Source organism: Rhipicephalus microplus, chromosome 2, assembly GCF_043290135.1.
Source record: "Rhipicephalus microplus isolate Deutch F79 chromosome 2, USDA_Rmic, whole genome shotgun sequence".
NCBI lineage: Eukaryota > Metazoa > Arthropoda > Arachnida > Ixodida > Ixodidae > Rhipicephalus > Rhipicephalus microplus.
The window spans coordinates 86,678,351-86,696,789 of record NC_134701.1 but is presented as its reverse complement, the minus strand read 5'-3'; the positions used below and the strand labels follow the sequence as shown (position 1 = coordinate 86,696,789).

Here is an 18,439-nt window from a genome sequence, read left to right as displayed (position 1 = left end):
CTTAACCTAAAATGATTTCCACATCATCCCTTTCACACTCAGTGTGAGAACCTTTCAGAGTCCTTCTCTGTTATGCATACTTTAGCTGTTATGAAATCAAATACAACACCGTTATAACCCTCAATAAATATTAATTCTAGCTATGAATTAGTATAATTACTTTGTACGCTGCTCAAATTCCAATGCACTTTTCTTCGAGGTTTACAATGTCTTTGCCTGAATGTTGACCAGGAATAGCTTCTACAGGTGAAAAACGATAAAATATGTTGACTTCAAAAAGAAGCTTGCAGATGTTCTTAATCAATGCATTGTAAGCAGAGCGCGACAAGATAAATGAACATGATCAAGGCGTTTTAAAAGGCAACCTTAGAGCGACCACATCTTGGTCATAGATGAAACTGATAGAAAAATAACGGCCGCACTAGATGGGGACTTCCATTTGTTGTTTATAATTTTCTGTGATAGCCAACAAAGAGGCATGTTGCAATAAAAATGTCATCACATTAAACAAAGGTGCATTTTTCTTCACCCCGCAAAACTTGGTGTATGTTAGATTTTAAAAAGTAAGAAATCACCTAACACAAGGTAGCGTGAACTGCAGCTCAAAGTAGAGAGAGCCGCAGCGGACACGAAATAGGGTGATAAATGAACAAAATTACTGAATGTCTGTTTTAAGGAGGCTATTGCTAGTCACTGCCCATCAAACACACGATGCTGCCTACATCGTCTGCTAGCTTAGGACAGTTCACTTGGTCTTCACAGACCATAGTAAATACCGTCCAATCTCATTTTTTACAACACGCCTAATTCGAACTTTTGGTTAATTCGAACTGACGCTGTGGTCTTATCAAAGCTATGTGTATTTCAATGGGCGAAAACACCCTGTAATTCGAATGCGCAAGCGCTTGTGACCATCAATTCAAACATACCGTGCTCCGAAAATGCTCTCAACACCACACCCAATCCTGAGGCGGCACTTCAGACACCTTATCACTGCGCTTGAAGAAGAAAATGAAGAAAAGGAAATAAAAACTGCGGTGAAATGTTTGCCGTCTCTCAAATGCCGATCTGCGATGTGCCTGTGCCACGCTTCGGCTTTTTCCGTCCCTGCCACATAGAGACCCTTCTCCTGTTAACGCCACGCACGAAGAGAGAGAGGGAAAAAAGCTGTCACAGAGAGTTGGCTCTCTCTATTACCGATTTGCGATGCGCCGGTGCCACGCTTCCCTGTTTTCCGTCCCTGCTATGTAGAGACCCTTCTCCTTTCAACACCGCGCATGAAGAGAAAAAAAAAGGCTGCCGCGGAGTGTTGCTTCTCTCTCGAATGCCGATCTGCTTTTCTCCGGGTAGAGACGTTCCTCCTTTCTCATCATGTGCTGGTCACGCCCCGGCTGCAGCGCAGATGGTAACAGTGGAAACACAGTTGTCGTCTTCGAAAATTGTCAGCACTGCACATTGCCCCGCGCAACTATACTGAAGCCGAAGTACAAATGCTTTGCTAACTGCACGCAAAACTGGTTGACTCGTTGCAAGGCCAGCGTGTACAGACATGTATTGATTACTTTAAACAAAGATGGATGTCCTGTGATTTGTAAATCAAACTTCGCCACGCACATGCACCACTGCATAGTGAGCCCATCGCTCATTTAGCTTTCATTATTTTGAACTTCTTTTAATTTGAACAAATTTTCTGGCCTCTTTGAGTACGAATTATTCATATTCGACTTTAGTGCAGTGACTCGTGAGATTACCTGACTAGTTTGTTTCCCGAAACACAGTATCTTAAAGCAGTACCGAATTTCTGCATGTTACTTAGGCATAATAAAAATCAAGAAATACACACCAAAGCCGCAGCCACAGCTTCACTCTGCACAGCTGCCTCTGCTGCCTCTGCTGCCTCCATTTCTCCAAATGTACCAGCAGGCAGACTGGGAAGGTCAGAAGGGGGCTATGCCGTGCTGAGGCACGAAACAGCTCCCATTGAGAGTCGATAAAACACCCACTCTCTCAGAAAAGAGCCGTAACTCGTGCCTCAGCAGTCCCACCTATTGCTGAACCTCTCTTTGTTGCTGCCGGACGCCGAGTTGGACTCTCAGAATCCGCATCAACACAGCTGAAACATACAAGAGTACATACCATATTTATTCGCACAATTTGCATCCTCACATATTTGCTCACCAATATATATAGCAAGCCAGCTTTACTACAAGAAACCTTTTGCTCACATACTTTGCCTTCCCCAACCAGCCAGAGCCACTTTGCCAGCACACACGCAGAGACATTTGACTTCATCATGCTCTGGTCAGGCACATCTCTTGTCGAGCAGGCGAGTGCAGTCATACACAACATGGGCTCAGTGCAAGGTCCCATCTCCCATTAATATTTATGCTTTCCCCAGAATATCGAACTTGAAAACCGAAACCTGTTTATATGTAGTCCGAAATGCTTGAAGGTTTGCCTCCTATCTTCCCACCTCTTCCAAGGCAAGAATGTATTACTCAGACACAGCACAGAAGTTGGACACGTGCAAGGACCTGTCACATCAACTAGATGAGGCAGGTTCTTTGACTAATTTTCTTTTTTTTCGGTTTTGCCATGTGTGCATAGCGTTTTTACCGTTCCTTTGTGCTAGGCTACAATATTTATATAAGAGGCAGATTGCTCTTAAAAAGCTGACCGAAGAAAACTGAAACCATGCCACCGCCAAGCACATTAGCGTGGAGTTCTTCGACATGCAATACTCAGTATGAGAGCCAGCAGAAGAGTGCTTTGAATAAGACTTAGCATAGAAGCTCGGGTGTGTTGGTTAGATATCGGAGGGAACACAACGCAAGAGAAGATTGGGACAAGGAATGTGGACACACACACATGAAGGGCGACACACACAGCACTGTGTTTGCATCGCGCTTCCTTGTCTGCCTCTTACTTTGCGTTGGGTTCCCTACAATTATTAGAGAATACTTATGTTCTCTGGTATAACCCTGTCGTGGGAACAGGTTTTAGTGAGCAATGTTCGGAATAACTTCAAGAAAATGGGGGCATTTGACCAGGCTTAACAAACAAATGACAATATACTTTGAGACAGCTGTGACAGAGCCTGCAACATATATTCCCTGTTGGGCTTTTTGACCAACGATTCCTACTAGCTTTGCACATAACCGGATCGACAAAAAAGTACGCATAATATGCGAGTATATACCGCATTTGACTCTGTATGACACTTTTATATCGAAGAATGTGCAAAATCTTTTCTCAATCACTCGCAGGTCGCGGGATCGGATTCCGGCTGCGGCGGCTACATTTCCGATGGAGGCGGAAATGTTGTAGGCCCGTGTACTCAGATTTGGGTGCACGTTAAAGAACCCCAGGTGGTTGAAATTTCTGAAGCCCTCCACTACGGCGTCTCTCATATTGATATGGTAGTTTTGGGACGTTAAATCCCACATATCAATCAATCAATTTGATGCACCAGGCAGATACACAAATTTATCCAAAACTTTGTTGATTCCGTTGCAAAAGTATTCAACAAAACAAATTGAGATTTTATTCATGTTACTATATGATTGTGGCAGTTTACTATAGCAGCGTCCCAGGAGGCACACATAGTGCAGCGTCAGTTCACCACTGACTTGTTCACAGTTAATTGCATGCAGTCGGTTGCTCATAGCACCTGACTGCATGCAATGGTGAACATCTCGCATGCTTGCACCACTGTTTCATCATGCTGGCTTCCCCATACGCCTATCAATTGATGTTGATAAAATTGGGAAGATCAAGAAAGATTACACAGTACCCTCTGGCCACCCTACACTCCAAACCTCCAGCCAACAAACAAACAAAACAAACGAAAGTACGCAGATGAATATTAATCCTAATGCAGCTGGAATAAAGTGTAGTTTTCATCAATTGTGTGTGTTAAATCACTGGGAAGTGAGTTAACTCTATAACGTAGCTTTTCTCATAACAGTGTTCACTCTATTGTAACTCAAGGAGTGACTTTATAGCATCTATAAAGAAAAATAGAATCTTCAGTATTTGATTGAAATGTGAGGCTCCACCTTAAGACAACATTGATCTGGAAAAAGAACTCATTACATTAAAAAAAAGGTAGCACAGTGATCCCCTTTAGAAGAGACAGTGATGTAACAGACAAACGGGGATAAGAGGCACCAGTGTGCCTAATGTAAAATACAGGTTGATAAGAAAATGCATATGTAGTACCCTGCTGATGAGATGCCTCATCTAATAGAAAAGAATCGCTCCCCGGTGCATATCTCGGTGTATCGCTCTCAAGTGCAATACCAACTTTGCTGGCTGTCTCGCAGCTACAGCAGGAGCAATAAGTTTTTATGCACAGCAGCAGTATACAACTGGTGATGCTTTGGTACAGTCAAGTTTAACATATCATCAACAATGAAAATGCTTTATTTTTAACTTGCCTGCAAAGATATCACCATGCAAATTATAAATGGCTAAAAATGAATTTTTCCAGCTCTTATTCTACTCAAATATCTAAGGACGGCATTTCAAAAATGGGAACAGACGTTAACATACTTCTCTAAAATACCAGAGTATTGAACTCGGAGCTGCATGGCCAATATATAAGGAACCCCACCTAGATTCTCTCTTTGTTTTTTTGTCATGGCTACAACTGTTTAGGCCATCAGAGGTGCTGCCGACGGTGTAGCAAAACCACAAAAAAATCACTGCATTTCAAGCTGCTTGAAGATAATTATGGGGCGAAGCTTTCGGAGGTGATTATTGTAATTAAATTCGAGATACCTTCACCTGGAGCTATGTCAAAAGTATGCGTACCGTCTACCAATCCACGCTGTGCGCCTTCGTCGTGCAGCATGGTGTGACTCATGGGGTTGAGAGCAATGGCCATTTGCAGTGGGTCCTAGATATCTGTGATTTCGGGTGTTAGTTTGATGTCCTCGGCGCAAGGTATGCCGTCATCGTTATGTTGAGCGAGACGACGCCAATCAGTCTTTATATTTAGGTACTTGTAGAGCGGTGATTCTTCCAGATACTTTAACCACGCATACAGGTTTCGTTTCTTGACCAAGCCGGACTTGTAAGATGGCTTGCTCATCAACTTTCTTTTTATATGCACGTCGATGCCTACGTCGTCTGGTATGTTTCTGGGAAGGTTTTGCACAGTTTCCTGCACGTCTATCGGAACATTAACCACTTGACCTTTGATCCCGTACTGTTCACTACCGTGTGTTAAACGCCTGATGCTCGTCAAGGGGAGCCGCGGAGCAATCAATCTTTCTTCAACGACATTCAAGGCTGCTAAGTCCCTTGGTTTGGGTGGGTATCGATATCCGTGCGTTACACTCATTGCAGGAACCGTCCCGGCTATCAAAAAGTTTTTGCACGTCGAGCAAACCATATACTCACCGTTATCGTCATCTCCAGGGAAATCTTTCTGCAGTAATTCGAGTGCCATTGTGCGCGACTCTTCGCTTCGCACGTTGCTGATCTTGGTTAAAGCGTTGTCGAACCAAATGCAATCACATACTTAGCAGCTGTGCTCGAAACTCCTGTCGAGGAAATCGCGCTGGAACCGAGCGTCAAGCAAAGAGGAGGTTAGAATAATAACCCCTCCGCAGCCCTGTTTCGCCACGCATACCGAAGGACACTGGTGCATGCTAAAGTGGCGTCTTCAAGAAATTCCAATGTGTTGCCACAAGTGCAAGGAATTTGCCTGCCAAGAAACCATGAAAGCATAACCTGCACACAAGCTGAAACGGCTGACTGTGAAGAGTCGAGGTCTGCAAGCACACTTTCCCTGCTAGAGCATGACTTTGCAGATATCAGTGTGTTCTTAACTTAGGTAGTTTGCTACATTGCAGGCTTCATTGTAAGAGGGGTTGTGAGACACCCGCACTGTGATAACTGTGCCGAGCTACTTGTGTCTGACACAAAAGGCACTCTTCTTTTAAACCCGAAGAACAATGGTGGGCTCATTGAGGCATGTGCTTCGTGCAGGCTGCGTTGTATGCAGCTGAGAGATTAGTGCGCCAGGGCACCACAACAGGCCACGTAGAAGTAGAGAAACTTACACTAACAAACTTCCAGACATTCGTGACAAGGCATGTTACCATGGTTAACAACATGAATCACTACCGTGAAGAGCCACAACGTGTAATAGACCTCACTAAGGTTATCCAGAAAAGGTTTGTTGTGCTTCGACTTCGAGTGCTTGCTCGGCGAATCACAGTAACCAACAGAGGCTCGTATGTTTGGCACACACTCACGAAGCGGGTATTGTTTGCACATCAGTTGGCCGAATTGTCCAAGACATGTATTTAACCTTTTGTGCAGCCAAAGTTCTTGCAAGTGCCCGGATGTTTTAGCTCAACAATGTTTTGACAGCTATTGCCAGCACAGAGAGAAAAACTTGAGCATTTTGACTATGAACAAGGTGATTGCTTGGTACCTGACAATGCACTGCTACCGCCATGTTGAGTCAGTGACAGCTACGGACAATGGGCCACAAAGTGTTGAAAGGGATGCCACTTGTAAATATCACCTCATCTTAATTTTTGTTTTCATCTTTTGGCAGCTGCAGCACATAATTGTTGTGGACTTTTTTGTTTATTTAGGTGTGATTGTGCTTCAAATGATGTGTTACTTGAGCAGTTTTTCACACTGCATTCGCTTCATGAGTACGATGCCGCTGCGCAACCATTGTTCAGAACCTCAGCTTATTTTCTTCTACATGTTGTGTCGGTGAATGTCAGCAGTTTCTTACAGAGCATTTGTTTTCTGGGCACAATGTGAATGTGCACTTCTATTTCAAAACATATGTGCGGTTTGTATTTGCTCTTATTTTTTCAAGTGCGTTCACCCTCGGTGCTTCTACGTGTGACTAGTCTATCACATGGATTTGTATTTTGCGCACAAAAGTACTGCTCATGTCTTGCTCCTTTCTGATAACTCAGGCTATGGTATCCGCTGTGCAAACAATGCCATAACAAAGCAGGCAGGTCTTCAGTATTATGCTTGTATCGAAATGTTACAGTTGCCACCTGTGCTCCCTGTCGTTGGTTTTCTCCCTGTGGCACTCTCGGCACTTGGCTCTTACGCTCTCTGCTGTTGTTTCCCTCCCTGTGGCACTCTCGGTAGTTGGCTCTCTTGCGCCTCCCTGCTGTTAATCCCCTCCCTGTGGCACCGTCAGCAGTTGACTCACGCGCTCGAAGCAAAATGCTATGGCCTTTATATTGAAGCCTACAATGAACTCTTTTATGCACATGCATAGTTCGTATGTATAATTGAGCCGAATTTTTAGTCTACTGCTAAATGTTGCTAGACCAATTTGCGTATCGACTCACAAAAAGACACAATAGGAAACGTGCGGCACCTACGGCGCGCTAATGCAGTGCGCCAGCGCGCCGTCAGCGTCACGAGTAACCACTGAGTTGTTAACTGACGTGATACGCATTCTCGTCTCTCCTTCTGCTGCGCCCGCGTTCTGCGGACGTGCGTGCGCGCGATGGCTACTGGTATTATAAAGCGCACCGGCTCCAAGAAAGTAAAGAGCGCAGGTTTTTTCAGAGCCTCGAACGAAATGAAAGGAGGCAAATTATGCCGCAGCAGGCACGTTTTCGACGTGGCTGAAGAGACCACAGTCGGACAGAGTATATTGAAAGGGCGGTGTGTGCGACAAGCCAACGTGAACAAGGAAGCATACGCCGTCATCATCGTGGTTTGTGCGAACGCTTTTTCAAAATTTTCCCTACTGATTACCGAGCAAACGATGACATTAACGTGAGACGTGTGCTGTAGCATGATGTTGTCTTGAAGGCAACCGAGTGCGATCGGCGCTAGTACGTACAATCGCCTACCGTCTCGCATTTAGTGATGCCCTAACAATTGTTCAAACCTTACTATGCTGCAGTTCTGTTTGTAGACGTTGCCCGGGCTGCTTGAGTGATTGAGTAAATCTGTTACGTGTCATCTTTGCAAGTGATATCTTAGCCGTCACGTAGCATAAATAAAAACAGCGTGGCGTGGCACCGCTTGCATGCGCAGCACTGTCAAGGCGCAAATGAAATACAGGTGCATTAAAGATTCGCGTGGTCCCCTGTGCATTGTGCCACACATCCGGCTCTTCTTCTTTACCGTTGCCGTTTACGAACTACGCTGTTTGCTTGTACGCAGGGCGTGTGAGTAACATTTTTTACCTGCAAATGAGCCTGAATGAGTAATGCTCGCCTATAGGCACGTATTAAACTGTCTGAACTACGGTCCGCGTAACAGTAACGCACGTACAGCCAAGCGACGGCGTCCAGTATATTGTATGGTCATCGCCGTGAACTGCGAGATAACTGTTGGTTGATGTACCTTTAAATGCATGCGCTCTGTAATATGCATGTGTGTACTTTTCAGCATTAGTTACTTAAGACAGGTAACACCAAAAACGCGTCTTTTTCAATCGCACTGCCCGTAGACTGGGTGTAACTTGAGTATTCTCTTTTTCAGCTTGATGCAACTAGGCTGATCACCAGAGCTCACTGCAACTGTAGGGGTGGTGTTGAAGGCCACTGCAAACATGCAGCAGCAGTTGTAGTTTTTGTTAACAGTGAAGAGTCTGTCACAAAGACGTCACAACCAAACAAATGGAAGGCGCCCTCAAACAAGCAACTAAAGCTTTACACAAAAGGCGCGTCATTTAAGAAAATGTTCCAACCAAAAGCATCTCCCGCAGTTCTCGCATCATACATACCACAAGATGTCGTGAAAATGAACAGTTCACAAGGACTTATGCTTAGAGCATTTCTAGATTTGAAAGAAAATGCAAAGAGGCTCGAAGAGCTGCTTCCAAAGATTTTGTGTCCATCAGTTTGTTATTATTCACGAGAATGTGAAATAGAAGATGTTACAAACATGGAACACATCATGATTGGCGAGGACAATTGCAGTGCTATAGCTGCTAGGACTATTCAGCAAAGCTTGTGCTCAGAGTGGCACAAACTCAGGAAAGAAAGACTTGCTGCGAGCTCCAAAACACACAGGGTTCGCGTGCGGGAAAAGGATTTTGAGAAGCTCGCGTATGACCTTGTGCACCAGAAGCACTTCTACAATGAATCTTGCAGGTATGAAACTGCAATGGAACCCACTGCAAGAAAGACCTATGAGGCAGAAACAGGCCACACAGTCACCCGCATCGGTCTTGTCATCAGCAAAGTGCAGAGCTGGCTTTTTTGTAGCCTGGATGGCCTATCACAGGATGACGGTGTCATATTAATTGAGATCAAGTGCCCATTTAGATGTCGGGATAAGCCAATTCTTGAAAGTGCAACTCTAGCTGTGGACGACTTGCATGTGGTAAATGAGAATCTGCAACTGAAAGAAAATCATGCATACTATACACAAGTTCAGCTGTCACTGTACGTTTTGAAGCTTGAAATATTTCACTTTGTTGTGTACTCACCACTCCAGCTTGTTCTGATCAAAGTGAAGCGAAATGAAGAATTCTTGAAGTTCATCATTCCTAAGATGGAATGGTTTTATTTTAAATTTTACAAGAATGAGGTAATGAACATTCATTCCCAAGTGTGCTAAATACCTGCAAAGCTAGCTAAACTAATTTGTTACACAATACTGCATTCCCATATCGCTGGGACATGTTTTTTATGCAGCATGGTATTCATGTTACTTCTCTCACTCTAAGTCATTAGTTTTTGCTCACAGTGCAATAAACATATATTGTGTACTCTTGCTTGTGATAACTTACAAAGAATTGATTTGTTGAATTGATTTTATTTCATATTTTACAAAACTGACATAATGAACATTCCGTTCCAAGTATGCCAAAAACCAAGGCCAACCACGCTATTCTGTGATACACCGTTGTGTTCCAATATTTTGACATGTTTTCATGCAGTGTGTTATGTTTTTCCTCTGATTTTAAGTCATTCTTCTCAAAGTTAAATAAACATATATGATGCAGTGCAAATACAATCAGTCTTTTTTTCTATGATGTTGCATGACCAGATGGCCTTGTTGCTCAGTCATCCTCTGTCTTCATCACTACAGTACACGGTGAAGCTCTCACAAGCTCCTACAATTGTTATTATACGATGATGCACTGTTTCTGCAATCAAGACAGCTTTTTAATGTGATAGGTCAATACTTGTGCATTTAAAAACACTAATGAAAAGTTCTAAAATCCAGAAGAGTAAACTGGCTGCTTGACCTAAGTCAAGATTGCTAGGAGTACTAGCGAAGGCCTTTGTTGGTTTGTTAACATGGCATCTTTAAGTAAAGTAAAGAAAGAACCCCCAATGAATGACATAAAAGCAGAAAACTGTGAAACTGTGAATGAACACTATTCCTTGTGTGTACGTCCTACTCTGTATGCTTCACAAGCACAGACAGACCAGCACGTGACCAATTTACAGCTTCATTTCACGCATGCCTGCATTCATATAAGCAGTTACTTTTGTTATAGCTTCCCCAGTGAGACTACAAACATGAATGAATGCATGAAATGCACGAACATTTGACAACAGAAACCATTCTTCCAATCTGTACACACACTATTTAGTTTACAGTAGGACGCAGAAATAGCCCAATAAAAGAAGCAAAAAACATATGCTCCCAAAATTATACGCACGAAAGTACATTTTTGCAGCCTGCAATGTTTCAAATAGGATCAAAAGTGTTGAATATGGTGGCTTTTAGTACCATTGCAAACTCTATATTCCATCACTGCTGAATTTTGAATATTGGCTTTTGCACGTTTGCGAGTCGGCAACAGATGGATACTATCTTGTCAACATGGCTTATAAGTTCTTGTGGTAGCCTTCCTGACAGAATCTTAAACATCTTGATCCTTCAAATACATCTTTCCACTTGAATTCGGTGGCAAGCTATTTTATATGTGCGTGCAACTTCTGGAGCAGTGAACTGTTCATTCATGTGAGCGAAAAGGGGAATACCTAGTCTAACCTTACGATATTCTAAGTCATAGCGAATGTGGGGGAAGCCCTTGTCAACCAACACCAGGTCGTCTTCCTCGAGCAGATCAAGCAGACCACAGTTTGCCGTAATGTAAGTATCGCTAGCGTGGCCACCAAACACTTCAGAAACATATGAAATGAGTTCTGAAGGAGCTACACCAACAACAAACTTGAGTGTGAAGTTGCTCTTGTAACTGCTCCAGCAGTTCACTTGTTCGCTGACCTCTGGTGGCATTTCGATAGGCACCTCCGTTCAGTCTATGATAACCCTACACATCGGGTACTTGTCCTTAAAAGACGGGGGCATTGTTTCCTGTACAACCTCGCGCGGACACCAAACAAGCCAACCTTCAGTCTTGGCATGCAGCAGATCAAGCACAGCATAAAACACACGAGAAGCGGTGGTTCGGTGAACACTGAAGAGGGCACCAAGAGCAGCAAATGTGAGTCCATGCTTCATCTTCATCAAAAAAAGGAGGAGACGGCTTGCAACGGTGATGTCTGTTGCCCCACGAGTCCTCATTTGCATTATACACAAAGTGAATTAACCCGTATTCACTATTACATCCAAAACTCCGCGGAAAGTTTACTTACTACCATAATCATGTTAATTTTTTTCTGCATGACACTGAAGTTGGCAGTGCAGGTTTTTAGACTTGTTTGCTCTTGGCTGTAAATGATGCTATAGTGCTGGAAGAATAGAGAATGTCCTGTTGTCTTTCATGTATTGTTTTTTCAGTGCTGTGGCGTAATTTATGCCTGTAGTTGAGAACTTTATACATGGAAACTTCAGTTATCAACAAACAATGAGCAAGTGTGATGGGCTATGACACTATTTTGAGGTTACCATGTCAGCCCAGGAGATTCACATTTTGTAAAAATAAAAGGGGTTAGACTTACACACTATCAAACAGTCAACATGGTAGCTTTAGTAAACACCTTATTTGACAAGGCCTAAACTGCAAGATGAACAACATATTTGTGCACAAGGCTGATACAAACCATACCTGAGTTAGCATTCCAAGAAGGATGGAAAAGCAGGTAGCTGAGACGCCAGTCAGGTCCTTCAAGACTTAACCATTTTCCTCGCAAGGAGAGAGAGATTTATAGCCACAGAATGCCTTCGGGGAGAACTCGTGCACATTTACAGTACCGGTGCTCTTGTCACAAGATTCACTTTGAGGGACAGGGATGTGACTGCACTGAACACAAGCCTCACAGGCACGACTGTCAAGCAAGCAGCTTAGCGTAACAAACGATGCTGTTATGTGAGAGCAGCTGACCCGCCGCGGTGGTCTAGTGGCTAAGGTACTCGGCTGCTGACCCGCTGGTCGCGGGTTCAAATCCCGGCTGCGGCGGCTGCATTTCCGATGGAGGCGGAAATGTTGTAGGCCCGTGTGCTCAGATTTGGGTGCACGTTAAAGAACCCTAGGTGGTCTAAATTTCCGGAGCCCTCCACTACGGCGTCTCTCATAATCATATAGTGGTTTTGGGACGTTAAACCCCACATATCAAAAAAAATGTGAGAGCAGCTTTCTTCCGTCTGTGTTGAAACCTGAACAAATTGGTGGTTCAGACACACACATTCATCAGGGCAAAACTTAGAGACACACTGTGAAGAAAAAATTACGCTACATACCTTATGCCTCGACAGTTCATTTTCGTCACACTGGGGTGGGACATCTGGTAGTAATTCGACCACTCCGCAATCATCATTTGATGAAATGGAGCTGTCTACAGGCTCAACTTCACTAACATCCTCATGTGAACTGACCTTGCTTGGGTCTGAAATGGCAGGTAAAGCGCGAGTCCTTTTTCTCCACCTGGGGATGGAAAACATCAGGATACACGTTTTGCATCTTCCAAAGACAAGTACCATTTGTAGCACATATGAGATCAAAAGCAGCCAATTGTTATTCATTATGATACAGCACAAGTGGCTGTTGTTGCTACGATACTTTTGGGTCTGCTAAACGTACCAGCCGCATTCAATGCCTATTTCAATGGATGTGGTGTAAGCATCGATTCTATGTACCGTACACATTTCAGTGCAATTTACAAGGCAGTTTCACAAAAGTTTAGTGGTCCCTTTAGAATCATGATTCCTGCTCAGCTGCATAATTCATAACCCAGCAGCAGATAGTGATAGGTGAGTGAAAAGCAAAAGCAGAAAGCACGTAAACACTTCAAATTTATTTCTGCTACACTTCTTAACATGCGCAATACACGGCGGACAAATATATATACAAAAAGCGAGTACTGTTCCTTTATAGTTCTGTTGTTTCATACTCAACCTGTTGGAGACGTGCTGATATAATTCAATACCCAACGCGTGTCGCTTTTGAAAGATACAGGGAAGAAATCCTGCCAATTATTTAACCATGTGACCATTCCCGTTCTACAGAGCCAAACGAGTGACAGTTTCAAAAAAAAGTTATCGCTCTCGAAGCATTCGCGGCGCGCGATATCCACGACGTTGCACAAATCGCGCGGCTTTCCAGCTGCCTGTGCAACAGGCTGAAAGCTTCGCACCTTGTACTTATTGTTGAACGCGGGAAAAGCCTACTGACCTCTCATAGCGCGACCTCTTGTCCTCAGCGATCGCCGAAGTTTAGCGGTACGTTGGCGGAAAAACCGCAGGAGCGTACGAAGGAGAAGCTGGATCCGTTGATCACTTTCCGCCAACAAAATGTGCACTGCAGACCCGAGACAACTTTGCCGGCTGCCACTCGGTTCCGTTTCCACTGTAAAAACTCTGATTCGCTAGCGTGGGGCGTAAATTCAAATCGAACTAGCGACAACACGTACTCCATAACCATGCACAGGATCACTTACTTCACACGGCGTACGCTTCGAATCCACCGTTCCCGCTGGTTTACGAGGCATTGTTGCCCGGAAATCGGAAGAACTTTGTTCCAGGAGGGCATATCTCGTAGCTATTAGCGCAGTTGACGACGCAGCAATTCATGCGCGACATTGGAAAGCTCCTTGACCAGCGTGACACGGCTCGGCTCGTGGAGCGGCTGCTGCACGTATCACGCCACTTCGTTTCGTTCCTTCCCGCGCAGTGGCGCCAATATAACAGCGGTGGTTACATACATGCTGAAAAAAATTACATGGTCAGACACACACAAAGCCCAGTATATTAAGACTGTGTAGTCGAAAGACAACATAACATACACTGATTAATCAAAACAAAGCTAAGCGGCTTTCGGTTTGCATAAACATAAATATAACACACGAGTTTTCAAGTTAGATTATGTGTTTCCTTACCAATTCCTTTGTCGTGCGGTTATTTTTATACCGTCAACATGTTCTCCTGTTCTTCGCGGTCCTGATGGCCTACTGTTTACAATAGTCACTACCGCTTGGCCATTCGTTAATCTACACACGTTAATCTACACTGGCGACGAGAATGAAAGGAAGTTTCATGTAAGTCTTAGTTCCCGCACCATTCTGCCATCTGTTCACCATGCCAAGTTTCGGCAACCTCGAGCCGTTCGAGGGGGGAGGAGACGACTGGCCCTGTTACGTGGACCGGCTCCAAACATTTTTCCTGGTGAATGATGTCGCCCCAGACAGGCGTACTGCTGTGTTCATCAGCTGCTGCGGGCAGAAAACGTACGCTTTGCTCCGCAATTCGGTCAAACCCGCCACGCCCAGTCACAAGACGATGGACGAGATTCTTCAAGTTCTTGGAAGCCATTATTGTTCGAAGCCCTCTGCCGTCGTGCGCGTTTTCGCTTCAACTCGCGCGTTCGCGCGGGAGGGGAATCCGTCAGCAATTTCATCGCAGCACTAAAAAGCTTGTCCGAGCACTGCAACTTCGGGAATGAACTCAAAAACATGCTCCGCGACAGCGTCGTGTGTGGCATAAACAACGTGGATGTCCAGACAAGACGTCTGGCGAAACCAGACCTCTCCTTCAACGACGCCGTTTAGACCGCCCTGGCAATGGAAGCAGCACAAAAAGGACGCATGTGAGATAGCGCAAGCGAACACAAGCAGCACTTTTTCGATTCACCGTGTCTCCTCAGGTTCTGCGGGTGTCACTTGCTGCCGCTGCGGGGACGGACATCTTGCATCAAAATGCAAGCATGTGAAGACAATCTGCAATTACTGCCACAAACGAGGTCATTTGGCGAAGGTGTGCAATTCGAGACGAAGGGACAGCCAAGCCCAAAGCAACAGCCCTACCAAGGCACGTTCATTCTCGGCTTGCAGATCACCGTCGTCGAGTTCACCATCGTCGAGTAACCATGATCGTGTTATTACGGTACGGAAGGAGGACGCCGCTACCACTTCATCTTATGAAGTTTATGACATGTGGCCGGTCGACTACGCCACTCCGCATCCGCCTTTCACCGTCACTGTTGACGTTTGCAGCACGCCGCTCCGCATGTAAGGGGACACGGGGGCAAGTGCCTCTGGATAAGTCGCGTATTCTTCAACTTTTGCCTTCGGTTCCTGTGCAGCCGTCGCAAGTGATCTTGCGAAGCTATTCCGGGGAACTAAAAAAGGTTCAGGGCAAAGCTGACGTCAGTATGAAGTTTCATGGCAGAGAGGCCGACCTACCCATTTTACAAGTATGAATTTGTATACAAACCTGGCAAAGAGCTCGGCCACACTGATGCTTTTAGTAGACTGCCACTATTAACTGACACTACTGCATTACCACGACCTGCTGAAATCTTATTGCTAGAGGAGGCATATCCGAGACTCCTTTAACCAGGTGTTGTGGCCCAAGCCACACGAAATAACCCAGTTCTGGGCTATGTTATTCCTGCTGTTCTGAAAGGAGAAAGCCTCCCAGTAGGACAAGAATGGAACCCTTTCAATACCAGAAGCTCAAAACTCAGTCTCCATGAGGGTCGCCTACTCTGGGGATCAAGAGTAGTGATCCCAAAATCATTGCAGGCCCATGTTCTTGGTGTTCTTCATACTAGCCACCCGGGTATTGAGAAGAGCAAGATGATTGCCAGGAGTCATGTTTGGTGGCCAGGCATTGATAATGACATTGCCAACAGCGTGAAGAGCTGCGCTACGTGCCAGACTCAACATCGAGCTGCACAGCCAGTTCAGCAGACGTCGTGGCCTTTTCCACAGTGACCCTGGTAAGGCTTCACACCGATTGGGGGGGGGGGGAATTCCTAGGTCACACATTCTTGGTTATTGTGGATGCGTTCTCAAAGTGGATAAAAGTCTTTCCTGTGTCTTCTACATCTGCAGAAGCTACCATTTATGCATTGAGAATTGCATTCGCCCAGCATGGCCGGCCTTATGTCATAGTTTCCGACAACAGTCCTGCCTTCACCACTGCCCAGTACCTTTAGTTCTTAACTCGAAATGGAATACGCTGCATTGTTGTACCGTCGTATTACCCTGCCTCAAATGGTGCAGCTCAACGAGTTGTACAAACTGTAAAGAACAAACTCAAAAAGTCTGGTTCTGGGCACTTCCAAACGCAGATCTCCAGGTTTCTGTTCCACTATAGGACCACACCACATGAAGTGACAGGTCGGCCACCATGTGAACTCTTGACAGGAAGAATGTTGAAGACTCCGTTGGATGTCTTCAAGCCAAGCCTGCAGGCATCTGTATTCCTAAAACAACTCAAGCAGAAGTTGTATGCTGACAGCGGGTCCGGGCAGGCTTCATCACTGCAGCCAGGTGATGATGTGTACGCGCGAAACATTCGCAGGGGTACACCCTGGGTGCCTGCCAGTGCCGTGGACGTCACTCCGTCATCAGACAGTGTCTGTTTTGAAGAATGCACCTTGGTAAACCGACACAACAACCACTTGCGCCTTGTGCAGACAGAAACATTAGCCTCTCCGGAAACTGCTATCGCTGCAGCTCCACCACAGTTGGAGCCTCCGCTTCTTCATGCGCCAGCTGTTCCAGAAGTGCCTTATCAGGAACAGCTACCTGGAACTAGCTTCTCTAGGAGTAGCTGTGCCAGGGAGAGTGACGGGACTGCGCTCAACAGTGGTGTGCATGTGAACAGTGACTGTGTCGTGCCTACGCCTAGCACGCCGAAGTTGCGACGTGGCACAACAACTAGGAAACTGGTGAGTAGGTACTCCCCGTAGTCTTCCTCCTAAGATGGGAGGAGTGTAACAATGTTGGCTCAAATGCAGCGCCCCCACGCGGCGCTGATAGTTGTGTTGAGCTGTGCAAGCGTGGCACAGGAATGGTGGCCATTTTGGAAACAATAAAAGACAGTTCGTTCTGAGGCAAAGGGCTCAACATGTTCTTCTGTTCTTCGTGGGCCTAATGGCCTACTGTTTTACGGTAGTCACTAACGCCTGGCCATCCGTTAGTATACACATGTGACACATGCACTTCGTTTTTTATAGATTCCTTATTCCACGCTTATAACTTAATGTTCTTGCACTTCACCAAAGTGCATTCGTCAATTGTTGTTTTTTCCCAAATGAGCCTATAGCTACTGGTCCTCACAGTGACTGCATACTTTGCAAAAAAATGATAGATAAAATTCATTTCAATATATGCCATCTATATGAGACACAAAGTCCCAGCAGTGACTATTCGTACATGTCGTTCATGGCCACGAACCACATCTCACTCTCAGGTTGATATCAGGCCATGCTTATAATGGTTCAAGTACATGACTTTATATATATATATATATATATATATATATATATATATATATATATATATATATATATATATATATATATATATATATATATATATATATATATATATATATATATATATAACTCATCACCGCCATAACAAAATACATCCCGTACAGAGTGGACTGCCTGTTATTCATGATTGTCCTTTTTTTCTGATCTACACTCTACGAATTACACAGTGCTTCAAACAAGGTTCAAGCGCGTGCTTGTCTATTTTTCACCCGTTTGAGCCTAGTATCGCCACTGAACATCTGTGGTGATATTTATATTGTGACAATGGCCTCTGTGCGGCAGCCGACACGTTCGTACTGCAATAGAACAGATGTACCAACGGGTAAGAACCAGCGGAATAGAACGAGAACGATTTGTGCTGCTGTTGTGCTAGAGCCTGTGGCTTTTGCTGACTTTTCACTGCTTGACCGTGTGGTCGTCCTTCATGACTAAACAATCAAATCGCATCAATGAATCTCCATTAATTAACTTTAGTAGAGGCGTACGTCAGTAAACATCATTGTAAAGCCGTCACTCTTTCTTATTATTTTGCTGTGTCTGGACCCCTTCTTGTGGCAAGCTCCTGTTCTGAAAAAGGTGCACTCTTGTGATACCATTATCGGGTGATGCTGATGTTTTCAGAATTTTTTTTTGTGCTAGTCCTCTGAGCAACACCTCACATTTTCAGTGCTTGTTGTGTGTGTACAGGCGATATCTCCTAATGATTCAACTAGGAAAAAATAACAGTCTGAAGCAAAAGTACAAAAGGGCCTGATTTATAAAATAAATACAGCTCTTACAGTT

The 18,439-nt window shown here is 44.7% G+C and overlaps 1 non-coding gene and 1 pseudogene across 1 annotated transcript; both read right to left on the bottom strand.

Annotated features, from left to right (window-relative positions):
* Positions 1–4,900: 4,900 nt before the first annotated feature.
* LOC142790205 (uncharacterized) lies at positions 4,901–5,656 on the bottom strand (annotated as a pseudogene).
* A 5,066-nt stretch (positions 5,657–10,722) lies between these two features.
* Positions 10,723–11,499, bottom strand: LOC119169834 (uncharacterized). The gene has a single exon (XR_012889398.1). It is a non-coding gene; the product is annotated as an uncharacterized LOC119169834 (transcript).
* Between the last annotated feature and the right edge of the window lie 6,940 nt (positions 11,500–18,439).